Source organism: Haliotis cracherodii, unplaced genomic scaffold, assembly GCF_022045235.1.
Source record: "Haliotis cracherodii isolate W230 unplaced genomic scaffold, xgHalCrac1.p SCAF_1, whole genome shotgun sequence".
Lineage (NCBI taxonomy): Eukaryota > Metazoa > Mollusca > Gastropoda > Lepetellida > Haliotidae > Haliotis > Haliotis cracherodii.
Genome location: NW_027266264.1, coordinates 26,260,385 through 26,272,298, shown reverse-complemented (window position 1 = coordinate 26,272,298; position 11,914 = coordinate 26,260,385).

The window sequence follows — 11,914 nt, the reverse complement described above, 5'->3', positions numbered from 1 at the left end:
GGCATGGTAACAGAATAGAAAGGGAATATGAAGCGAAATGGAGGGAATGATGAGGGATCCAATACATACAGTCATTACAACAGCGCGGTAGAAGATTCACATCCGCTGTGACACATTTAAACTGGATTCTATTTTATATTTTACTTTTGAAATTTTCTTGCTTTGATTATCAGGCGGGTCTTACAATTGTATATTTGGCAGTCAATGACAGAACAAAATTGCATATTTATTATTTTCTCTTGTTTACTCTTATCTTTTCGGAAAATCCTTAAAGGTTAAATTAATCGATCACATACAATCAATAGCTAGATCCTATTCCTACACAAGCTTTCATATACGTGATATGTATAAAATGATCAGTATTTCTACAGGTTTCTACGAAGTGAGGATAACAATTTATGAATAAACACATTCTTTTTTACAATTAAGAGCGACGATTCGGTGTAGGTTCTAGCACTATCATGGATGGGGACACAGGAAATGGGCGTCACACATTGTAATCATCTGGGGAATCGAACTCGGGTCCTAGGCGTGACGAACAAGCGCTTTGACCACAATGCTACCTCACTGCCCAAGTTGATTATAAGTTCTTGATAAAGATGTTAGAACCTACACCGAAACGTCGCTCTGAATTGTAATAAAAACGTTATTCTTTAAAAATTCTTAATTCCTATCCTTACTTAGTACTGCAACTTCTAAATGCCTATCAAAGGAGGTTTCTACAAAGACAGATAATCGAATTGGGTAAATCCTTCAATAGTAAAAATTTGTGGTCACACACACTCATTCTCTTCAGCATTTGCTGACATAATAGACCTGGAAACATAACACGTCTCCTCCTCTATGACACATAATTCTAACTAGGATCTAGTGATTGACATGAGACTTTCCCGGCGTTACTCGGTACTCTAATACTTAAACAGGATGGCAATACCGAAAGAGTAATATAGGATATTCAGTTGGTGACATATATCTATAATACACATCTCCATATGTATTACATTGTTTACAGTCGAGTTGTGGCCTAATTATCAACTCAGAATAAAGACAATCAATGGCAATTTAAGCTCCGCGCCCATCCTTGTTCAGCCCACTGTTACAGGGAATCGATATATGCGCCCACTAAGTAGAATGGCGGTTACTGGGGACGGGTCATAGCAGAGGCGTGATCGGCGTGCCTAATGAAGGCATTAATATATGGACCGCTCAAAATAATATGAGATGTCTGTTACCATACGTTGGGGAATTGACAGAACGGATACAGCCATGAATTATTTAGACCTGTTCATCCGCGAATACGCTGTGATAAAACCCCTTGTTAAATGTTGAATTATTTCAATGTGTATAGTTATACCATTTGGCTAGATTAGGTCCCTAAGTGCCCATTTTTTGTCTTTATAATCAACTTGGGCAGTGGGGTAGCATTGTGGTCAAAGCGCTCGCTCGTCACGCCTAGGACCCGAGTTTGACTCCCCAGATGATTACAATGTGTGAAGCCCATTTCCTGTGTCCCCATCTGTGATATTATTATTATTGCTAACAGTGGCGAAATACCATACTCACTCTCTCATTCACCCAAAACGGCACTCACTCATTGTCAACTAATGTGTAACTTGGATAATTTTGTATCATAATCTCTCGACGCTTCCCCTGGACAGGGCAAAACGACATTCGCTTACTTACTGTTTTGGCAAAGACTTCAGCCGGTAACAATGTTTCTGTGAGGGTAAGCAATACTTTTTGAAAATAGTAACCCTTCAAATTAAACTTTGGCCAATCCTTCTATCGCTAAGATGTGCACACAATATACGGTGTCGATAATCGACTATCTTTAATGGATACAGAACTGAGAACTATCACTCAAGTGTGAGTGCATGCAGATTGACAGGTCAGGACAACTGAAGTGGCCTCGAACGTTCAATACTGCTTATGCTAGGGTACATGTCAGTGGATTAACGTATCGAGAGGGAACTCAAGGGCCTGTATCGAGGGAAAGCCTCGCCTGGTAACTAATGTTACCATCATTCTTGATTGTCTGTTTTCGTTCGATTTCGCAGGGCTACACGCACTACACAGAAATTGAACTGGACTGAACTTGTCGATTAATGTGTTTGTGTTATTGTTTAAAAACATCATGTATCATTGAAATATCGACGCCTTGACCTTGGTCGCATTCGTGGACGTGATGTTATGAAATATCTCCAGAGAGGGCAAGGTGTATTCTATTCTACTGACACGCGCGGGATAGGAAATACACATATTCTTCGCGAACAAATATTTTATTATCATCCTCAGACAAGTATAGGATAGTATGTATCTAGTGAATAAATAATAGCGACAATATATACATACACACACACACACACACACGCACACACGCACACGCACACGCACACGCACACACACACACACACACACACACACACACACACACAGAGTTAACCCAAGGGGATAAATAATTTTAGTACGTTATAAGCATGTGTACACCATAAACAGCAAACTACGTTTATAACGAACTGAACGAACTTATTTTTTAGTCCCAGCCATTTGTTGTACATATGCTGTATATATGCTTATAACGAACTACGGTTATTACGAACTAAAATTAGTAGTCCTTTGGAGATTGTTATAACCGTAGTTTACTGTATACAGCGAATGGCCGTTATATCGGTCGCCAGTTCCCAAACACACCGCTGATTGTTTAACGGTGCTACTATAATAGTTTCGGTGGAGGACATCGTGTGTTCGTGTCTGTTTCATCTTCGTGGATCCTCATATCTTTCTCGTGTCTTGTGAAAGTAGACATTTGAGACATCAAAGTAAACATTCAGATCGGAAGAGCTTATTGATCATACCGCCTCTCTGTTTCACAGCTGTAGGTTGGCTTGACTATGTGCTTCTGATTCTTGTAGTTTCACTAAGTGTCGTTATGAAGGGAATATGATCAAACTAGCTGTGTCGTGTTATCATTTGGAACTATTTAATCATTGATGTTATAAACCGAGTGTTCTAACAGAGGTAGTTTGTGACCATAGTTTTGTACAGGCTAAACTCTAGGACCCTTTGTTATAATTCAATACCGTGAGAAGTGAAATCGATAATTATTGTAACCTCAATCGACAATGTTCCATCAATATCATTCTCGGTCAAAACAGGACCCCAGTGCCACATGCGAATATCATGGGGACCGGATGGACAGGGTCAGTTCCTTGGTTGATTTTGTCCCATCGTAATCGAACGGCATGGAACGCTGATCATGACATGAGCCACTGTGAAAGCATACCGGCCAGTCTGATATATATATCTTGAATACAGATGACTGGATCGTAAAACATCAAACTGAAATATTTAGAAGCTATAAATTCAATGAGACTTATACTGCCGTCAGTGTTCGCGAAATGGGACAAGGCCCTATGCCCTGCCCTGTCGACAACGTCTGTCGTTTTAATAATTTAATCTAGTAATTTGAGAATAACGACATTTGTCGTAAGTTTGTCGGTTAGACTTTAAGAGTGGGTGAGTGAGTAGGGTTTAACGCCGCTTTTAACAGTATATATCAGCTTAATGTGGGAGGATAGCCCGAAGTGATGCAGGTCTCAGTAGTTTACCACTTCAGTGAAACCAACGAGCTAGGGTATGGTGCTGACAAACCTAGAAACATAATCAGGGCGAACCGGGATTCGAACCCACAATCATAGGTTTCTGGCGTACTCAAGGGACGCAACTCTGCACAGCAGCGAATCGCGGCGCCTCAGACGACTGAGCCACCCGTGAACCCTTAGAGTTTTAGACGTACCCTTGGGGCACTTGGGACGCTTTAGAGTATTTAAGTTGACGGCGTGCCAGCTGGAGGTGGGAGGAAAGCCACGGACGTTTACCCACGAGCAGGGTATGGTGCTGACAAATCATAGATCACAATCAAGGCGAATCTTGGATCCAACCCACAATCACAGAATCCTGACAGTACTAGGGAACGCATTTCTGCACAACACGTGAAGGTGCTTAAAACAACTGGACACCTGTGTCCCCGTCAATTGGATCATATCACATGTCAGAAAATCCATACTGTATTAACATTTTAAAGCAAATTTTATCTAAAAAAAAGTGCAACATATTAAATTTCCTTAACGTACATGTCACCATACACAGAGTTCGAAATAGGTATTACTCTGACATCATATATAAGTGTGATGCAACTGAACAGCTTTTCAGAGTGTTTTCATATTGGTATGCCCTTTACCCAGATGTTGTTAAACAGCATGATTTCACGTACAAAGAACATGATTTTACATATTTCTAGGTGTAAGTTTGAGGGAGTGAAGTTTGAGGGAGGCCTGGGCATAATCGAGTCTACTCCAGCCAAACAAGTGGTTGGGGTGAGCACCGATTAGCACCGTTGGATTCCTATAACATTCAATCAGTAAGACCTCACAATTTACAACTGGGGACCTTTTTGTTCTAGGAATTAGTGAGTGAGTGAGTTGGGTTTGACGCCACTTTAAACAGTATTCCAGTGATATCACGGCGTGTCAGCTTAATGTGGGAACAAACATCCCGAAGTGATGAATGTCTCAGACTTTTACCATTTTGGTGAAACCCACGAGCACGGGTATTGTGCTGTAGAAGCCTAGAGACTCACGATCATAGAATTCTGGCGTTCACGAGGTACGCGACCCTGCACAACTAATTGCGACTAATCAGGCGACTGGGCCACCCGTGCCCCCGAGAACTCTAACGACAACCGGGTTGTGAAGATCAGCAATACTCCTGCCATACGACGGATACGACAGCATACGACGACGTCGTTGTCAACCAAATCACCAAGCGTGGCCTACCGATCCATTCAAGTACGTGACAGTGGATACGTAGGTGGGAAAGCTCGCCGCAAAGGTCAATGAATGGGATAGCATCGAGTATCGTGTTTGCACAACTAGACATTATTCCTCTCAATGTCCCTCATAAACATTCTGGCACTAATTTGCATATGAGACAGTTATACCAAGTTACACAATCAGCGATGTTGTTTGTTTTGATCACGATAATTGTGTATACCTTGTTCTATATTCTTGTTGCATTTGAGACCTTCAATCGAAACAAAATAATATACTGTAGAGCAAACAATAGGTAATGTATATGGGTATGTCCCTACCACTGAGACCCGAGACCAATCACACCGGGTAGACACAATATTGTCAACTGTTATAATTGTCATATGTTGAGAAGACCATAGAGTCTCCAGTTAGAACATTTCCCTATCACTACTGCTTTCTCCCCTGTACGGACCTGGGGTAGAGCATGTCCCCATCACTATTGCTTGCTCCCCTGTAGGGACTGGGGTAGAGCATGTCCCCACCACTATTGCTTGCTCCCCTGTAGGGACTGGGGTAGAACACGTCCCCATCACTATTGCTTTCTCCCCTGTAGGGACCTGGGGTTGAGCACGTCCCCATCACTATTGCTTGCTCTCCTGTAGGGACCTGGGGTACAACATGTCCCCATCACTATTGCTTGCTCCCCTGTAGGGGCCTGGGGTACAACATGTCCCCATCACTATTGCTTGCTCTCCCCTGTAGGGACCTGGGGTACAACATGTCCCCATCACTATTGCTTGCTCTCCTGTACGGACCTGTGATAGAACATATTCCATCACTATTGCTTGCTCCCCTGTATAGACCTGGGGTAGAACACGTCCCCATCACTATTGCTTGCTCCCCTGTAGGGACCTGGGGTACAACATGTCCCAATCACTATTGCTTGCTCCCCTGTATGGACCTGGGGTAGAACACGTCCCCATCACTATTGCTTGCTCTCCTGTAGGGACCTGGGGTAGAACATGTCCCCATCACTATTGCTTGCTCCCCTGTAGGGACTGGGGTACAACATGTCCCCATCACTATTGCTTGCTCCCCTGTAGGGACTGGGGTAGAACATGTCCCCATCACTATTGCTTGCTCCCCTGTAGGGACTGGGGTAGAACACGTCCCCATCACTATTGCTTGCTCCCCTGTACGGACCTGGTGTAGAGCATGTCCCCATCACTATTGCTTGCTCCCCTGTATGGACCTGTGGTAGAACATGTCCCCATCACTATTGCTTGCTCCCCTGTATGGACCTGTGGTAGAACATGTCCCCATCACTATTGCTTGCTCCCCTGTATGGACCTGTGGTAGAACATGTCCCCATCACTATTGCTTGCTCCCCTGTATGGACCTGTGGTAGAACATGTCCCCATCACTATTGCTTGCTCCCCTGTACGGACCTGGTGTAGAGCATGTCCCCATCACTATTGCTTGCTCCCCTGTAGGGACTGGGGTAGAACACGTCCCCATCACTATTGCTTTCTCCCATGTAGGGACCTGGGGTAGAGCATGTCCCCATCACTATTGCTTTCTCCCCTGTAGGGACTGGGGTAGAACACGTCCCCATCACTATTGCTTGCTCCCCTGTATGGACCTGGGGTACAACATGTCCCCATCACTATTGCTTGCTCCCCTGTATGGACCTGGGGTAGAACATGTCCCCATCACTATTGCTTGCTCCCCTGTATGGACCTGGGGTAGAACATATTCCATCACTATTGCTTGCTCCCCTGTATGGACCTGGGGTAGAACACGTCCCCATCACTATTGCTTGCTCCCCTGTAGGGACCTGGGGTAGAGCATATTCCATTACTATTGCTTGCTCCCCTGTATAGACCTGGGGTAGAGCATGTCCCCATCACTATTGCTTGCTCCCCTGTATGGACCTGGGGTAGAGCATGTCCCCATCACTATTGCTTGCTCCCCTGTATGGACCTGTGGTAGAACATGTCCCCATCACTATTGCTTGCTCCCCTGTACGGACCTGGTGTAGAGCATGTCCCCATCACTATTGCTTGCTCCCCTGTATGGACCTGGGGTAGAACATGTCCCCATCACTATTGCTTGCTCCCCTGTAGGGACCTGGGGTAGAACATATTCCATCACTATTGCTTGCTCCCCTGTATGGACCTGGGGTAGAACACGTCCCCATCACTATTGCTTGCTCCCCTGTAGGGACCTGGGGTAGAGCATATTCCATTACTATTGCTTGCTCCCCTGTATAGACCTGGGGTAGAGCATGTCCCCATCACTATTGCTTGCTCCCCTGTATGGACCTGGGGTAGAGCATGTCCCCATCACTATTGCTTGCTCCCCTGTATGGACCTGTGGTAGAACATGTCCCCATCACTATTGCTTGCTCCCCTGTACGGACCTGGTGTAGAGCATGTCCCCATCACTATTGCTTGCTCCCCTGTAGGGACTGGGGTAGAACACGTCCCCATCACTATTGCTTGCTCCCATGTAGGGACCTGGGGTAGAGCATGTCCCCATCACTATTGCTTTCTCCCCTGTAGGGACTGGGGTAGAACACGTCCCCATCACTATTGCTTGCTCCCCTGTATGGACCTGGGGTACAACATGTCCCCATCACTATTGCTTGCTCCCCTGTATGGACCTGGGGTAGAACATGTCCCCATCACTATTGCTTGCTCCCCTGTAGGGACCTGGGGTAGAACATATTCCATCACTATTGCTTGCTCCCCTGTATGGACCTGGGGTAGAACACGTCCCCATCACTATTGCTTGCTCCCCTGTAGGGACCTGGGGTAGAGCATATTCCATTACTATTGCTTGCTCCCCTGTATAGACCTGGGGTAGAGCATGTCCCCATCACTATTGCTTGCTCCCCTGTATGGACCTGGGGTAGAGCATGTCCCCATCACTATTGCTTGCTCCCCTGTATGGACCTGTGATAGAACATGTCCCCATCACTATTGCTTGCTCCCCTGTATGGACCTGGGGTAGAGCATGTCCCCATCACTATTGCTTGCTCCCCTGTATGGACCTGGGGTAGAGCATGTCCCCATCACTATTGCTTGCTCCCCTGTATGGACCTGAGGTAGAACATATTCCATTACTATTGATGGTCCCTCTGAAAGGACCCAGGTAAGAATAGACCCCCTCTATATGGACCTGCGTTAGAATATGTCTCCGGCAATGTAATTTGTTATCCCTGTAGGAACCTAGGGCAGAAACGGTTCCAAGCCTTTTTGTCTGTCCCCCTGTAGGGACCTGGCAACAGGTATGGGATAGCATGGCGCATCATGTTGGCAAGTTACGTGTCACATTAAATAAAAAAAATGATCCATCTGATTGTCTGCCACAAAATGTCTGGAATGACCTAACTAGGTCTTTGGTAGGGAAAATATGACTGAAAAGCTTTAACTGTGAGCAAAAACTTTCATTCCACGAAAACATGTCTATTTTAGGTCAACTACATGTATTGCCCTTTCAAGACGTCATGCATCATCCCTTAAACGACGCACGCCATCGGGGAAAGATCGCACGCAATCACGTCAGTCAAAGAGTCTGTCCACCGACCCATTGTCGTCGACTCTTACGACAAGTGGGTTTTGGGGACACTGAGGTCTAACAACAACTGCTGGGGCGTCATGTATATTGCCTGAAATAACGGGAAAATGGACGAGTGTGTCTTTCAAGAAAAATACAGCCATATATAGATCTGTGTGGAACTCAGACCAATTTATTTTTTTTGTCCTGCTGATACCGATTTCTGCATCACGTCTTCTCGACTTAACTGTCTTGTCTTGTCTATTTACTTTACTTCAGTTCTTTTCATAGTTCGATCTATGCATAACGATTCAGAGTGACAACAGATTCTCCACAAGACTATTTGACATGAGGCATTAAGATCAGTTCAACTTCCAATAGTCAACTTTCTCTTTATGTCGAGCAATATTCCTCCAGCTCCATCTCCTACAGTTTACAACTTGTGAAGTACAATCGAGCATGCTCTTTCTACAAAAATTTCAAAGAACGTTATACGACTCTTAGTCAAAAGTTTTTTTCGTTGGGGTTACACAATTCAACACCGCGATAAAAAGTTGAAGTCTTATTGTGGAGGATGTTGTCAAATTTGACACATCAGTGAGAAAGATGATGTCCTATGAATTTGACTTGTACTTTATCTTCCTGTATTTTTTAGGGTGAACAATTAATTTACCTTTGTATGACGCTCACCACCCGTGGGGAAAATTGGCTCATCTTTCCGTGAACACCTGGCATCATCACTATTTGATAGTGATTCCTAAACACATGCATAGGATATAGTGGGAATCGTACAATGGACGGATTGAACAGAGATATTAAATGATAATGGAAATGTTTTTTTTGTCCCTTTTATCATAAACATCATTAATATTTTCCGCCCAATCATTTTATGAACCTGAACCATAGCTAACTGAAAATTATATTGATACATATGCCTCCAGCAGCATTAGTGATATTTTAAAATTATTATTTTTGTGCGCGCTATCTCGGTTAATACTGACAAATACTTTTTCTTCAATGATGGAGGGAATTACGAATATGTTATGACGTCAAACCACATGTGGGTTTTGTTTCAGACGCGTGAGTGGATGTCAATTAACGACCGAATCTGGGTCAGATGAACCAGTGACTGAAACATGATCAAAGATTCCTACCATCAGGATATTCAAGTATCCATGTCACCGAGTCTATGTACCAAATGCTGAATAAACTGGGGACCAGTTCTTCCCCGGAATCCTCACTGGCAAGCCAAAGCCTGGTAAATGGCAGTCGTAAGACGAATATTTCATTGTAATGTGTTTTGAAGCCTCACTGTTTGCAGCATTTAACCGTTGCACAGGTGTTGCTGTGTGCATTTGATAAGGTTCTGCATTGTGACATTTGGAATATGGCCAGATGTTCAAAGAAACGTTCCGACATCTGATAACGCCATTGCTAGTCATTACTCATTTTTTACTGGCATATCAAGAAGGGATGACGTCATCTGTGGAATCATGTTCATATGTTTATGTCAAACGCTGCACGTATCACTGACAGTGGCAAATATCAAATATAATTTATTGACACTGACAACAATAATGTTTCTAATGTATGAAGACCCAGAAGTTTGCCAAGGAGAGTTTGTCTCAACTAGTTATAATTGAAGGGGTGCGCTTTTCCGTGGCAGTGGCTACTTGGGGTGGCACAGTTTGATAAGGCGCCTCAGGTCATTGTGGCGTATCAGGACCCAGTGATCGAGGGTTCGAATTCCAGCTTCACTCTGGTTACGATCGGTGGTTTGTCAGCTGCAACTGGGGGCACGGGTGGCCCAGTCGTCTAAGGCGCCGCGATTCGCTGTGCAGAGTTGCGTCCCTTGGGCACGCCAGAAACCTATGATTGTGGGTTCGAATCCCGGTTCGCCCTGATTATGTTTCTAGGTTTGTCAGCACCATACCCGTGCTCTTGGGTTTCACCGAAGTGGTAAACGTCTTAGACCTGCATCACTTCGGGCTTTCCGTGCTCGTGGGTTTCACCGAAGTGGTAAACGTCTTAGACCTGCATCACTTCGGGCTTTCCTCCCACATTAAGCTGACACGCCGTGATATAACTAGAATAATGTTAAAAGCGGCCTTAAACCCAACTCACACACTCACTCAGCTGCAACTGAAGTGAAAATGTATCTAAATGATCCCGATACTCAAAACTTTCGGAACATGATGACTGTCTATATTGAATTACGATGAGTTGTTTCAGGATTAGGTAAGGTGAAATGGGATTTAACATTGCGTTGAAGAACACCGCACTTATATAGCGACGTGCATGCACATGTGTTTGGCTGATTGTACAATCCCGGACTAAAGCCGGTCTAAACGTGCTAGCCAAATGAGATACTCTGCCGCGGTTTTAACATGGATACCTAGCTCAGACACAGTGTACTGACTCCGAGCCGACCAGTCGTTCTTTTATCCCCTTAATGCCGAACAACAGTCAGGGTAATAACAACTAGTGTCTTTTATCATCTTTTAGTATGATGCGGACAGGGATCGAACCATCGATCTTCCGCTCTCCGGTCAGGCGCTCAATCCACAAGACCACGGAGGCTGTCTCGATGAGTTAGGAAAGTGGTTGCCCTACCAAGTCTCTGTTGATCGGGAACCATACATTTCCTTTATAAAGAAGCAATACTCAGTAGAAAGTTACCACTGATATACCTAGAACGCATGGTATTACTTTATATATTTTCTCAAACTTGCTTATTGCATTTTAAATCCTTTGGAACATATCAATTAATGTTATGTCAATAAAACATGTAACTTTACTAAATTTCCCTATTAATTGAGTCATGTTAAGCAAATTATAATTCGGAATTGATTCGCCATTTTTCATTTTTCATTAAAAGCAGCAAAAGGTACTTATAATGCATTGCCGTAGGCTTATGTAACTTACCAAAGACCTTGGCCCAATTGACTAGGGCATCTCTATAATAAAATACGTTCAGTTGCATATAATTGTCCACGCAAAATGCATTTGCCATACCGATACTCAGAGGCATTGCAATACTTGAACATCTCCCCAGGAGCAAACAGAAGGATAATGACCATCTCCCAACCTTAATGATGTTTGACATACTCTTCATCAAAGCAAACAAGGATGCAAGAACATATTAAGTAGAAGCTATTTCCTTGCGGAGAACCTTTATATTTTTATATATTGACGTGTTGAGGGTGTGTTTTTGTAAGGATATACAAATACACTTGTTTTCTTTGTAAACCTTAAGGAATATGGAAAATTAATGTTATCTAAATCTGCAAACTTATCAATAAAAGAGCGGAAGGCGTTAATTGAACATTAAATATTCATCCCTTCTGGAATGTTTACAAAAGCAACCAAGCAACCAAGGCTGTTCTTAATTGGCATAAACCCAGATTTGTTGTGGCAATTTGGCCTTATAATATGGAGAACCATTGGTGGTACCAAAGTTTGCTGAGATGTCTTTGTCCAAGGTTAAACTATTGTTTCGTCGCTGGTATGGTGTTGACGCTTCTCAACTTTAGTAGTCATTA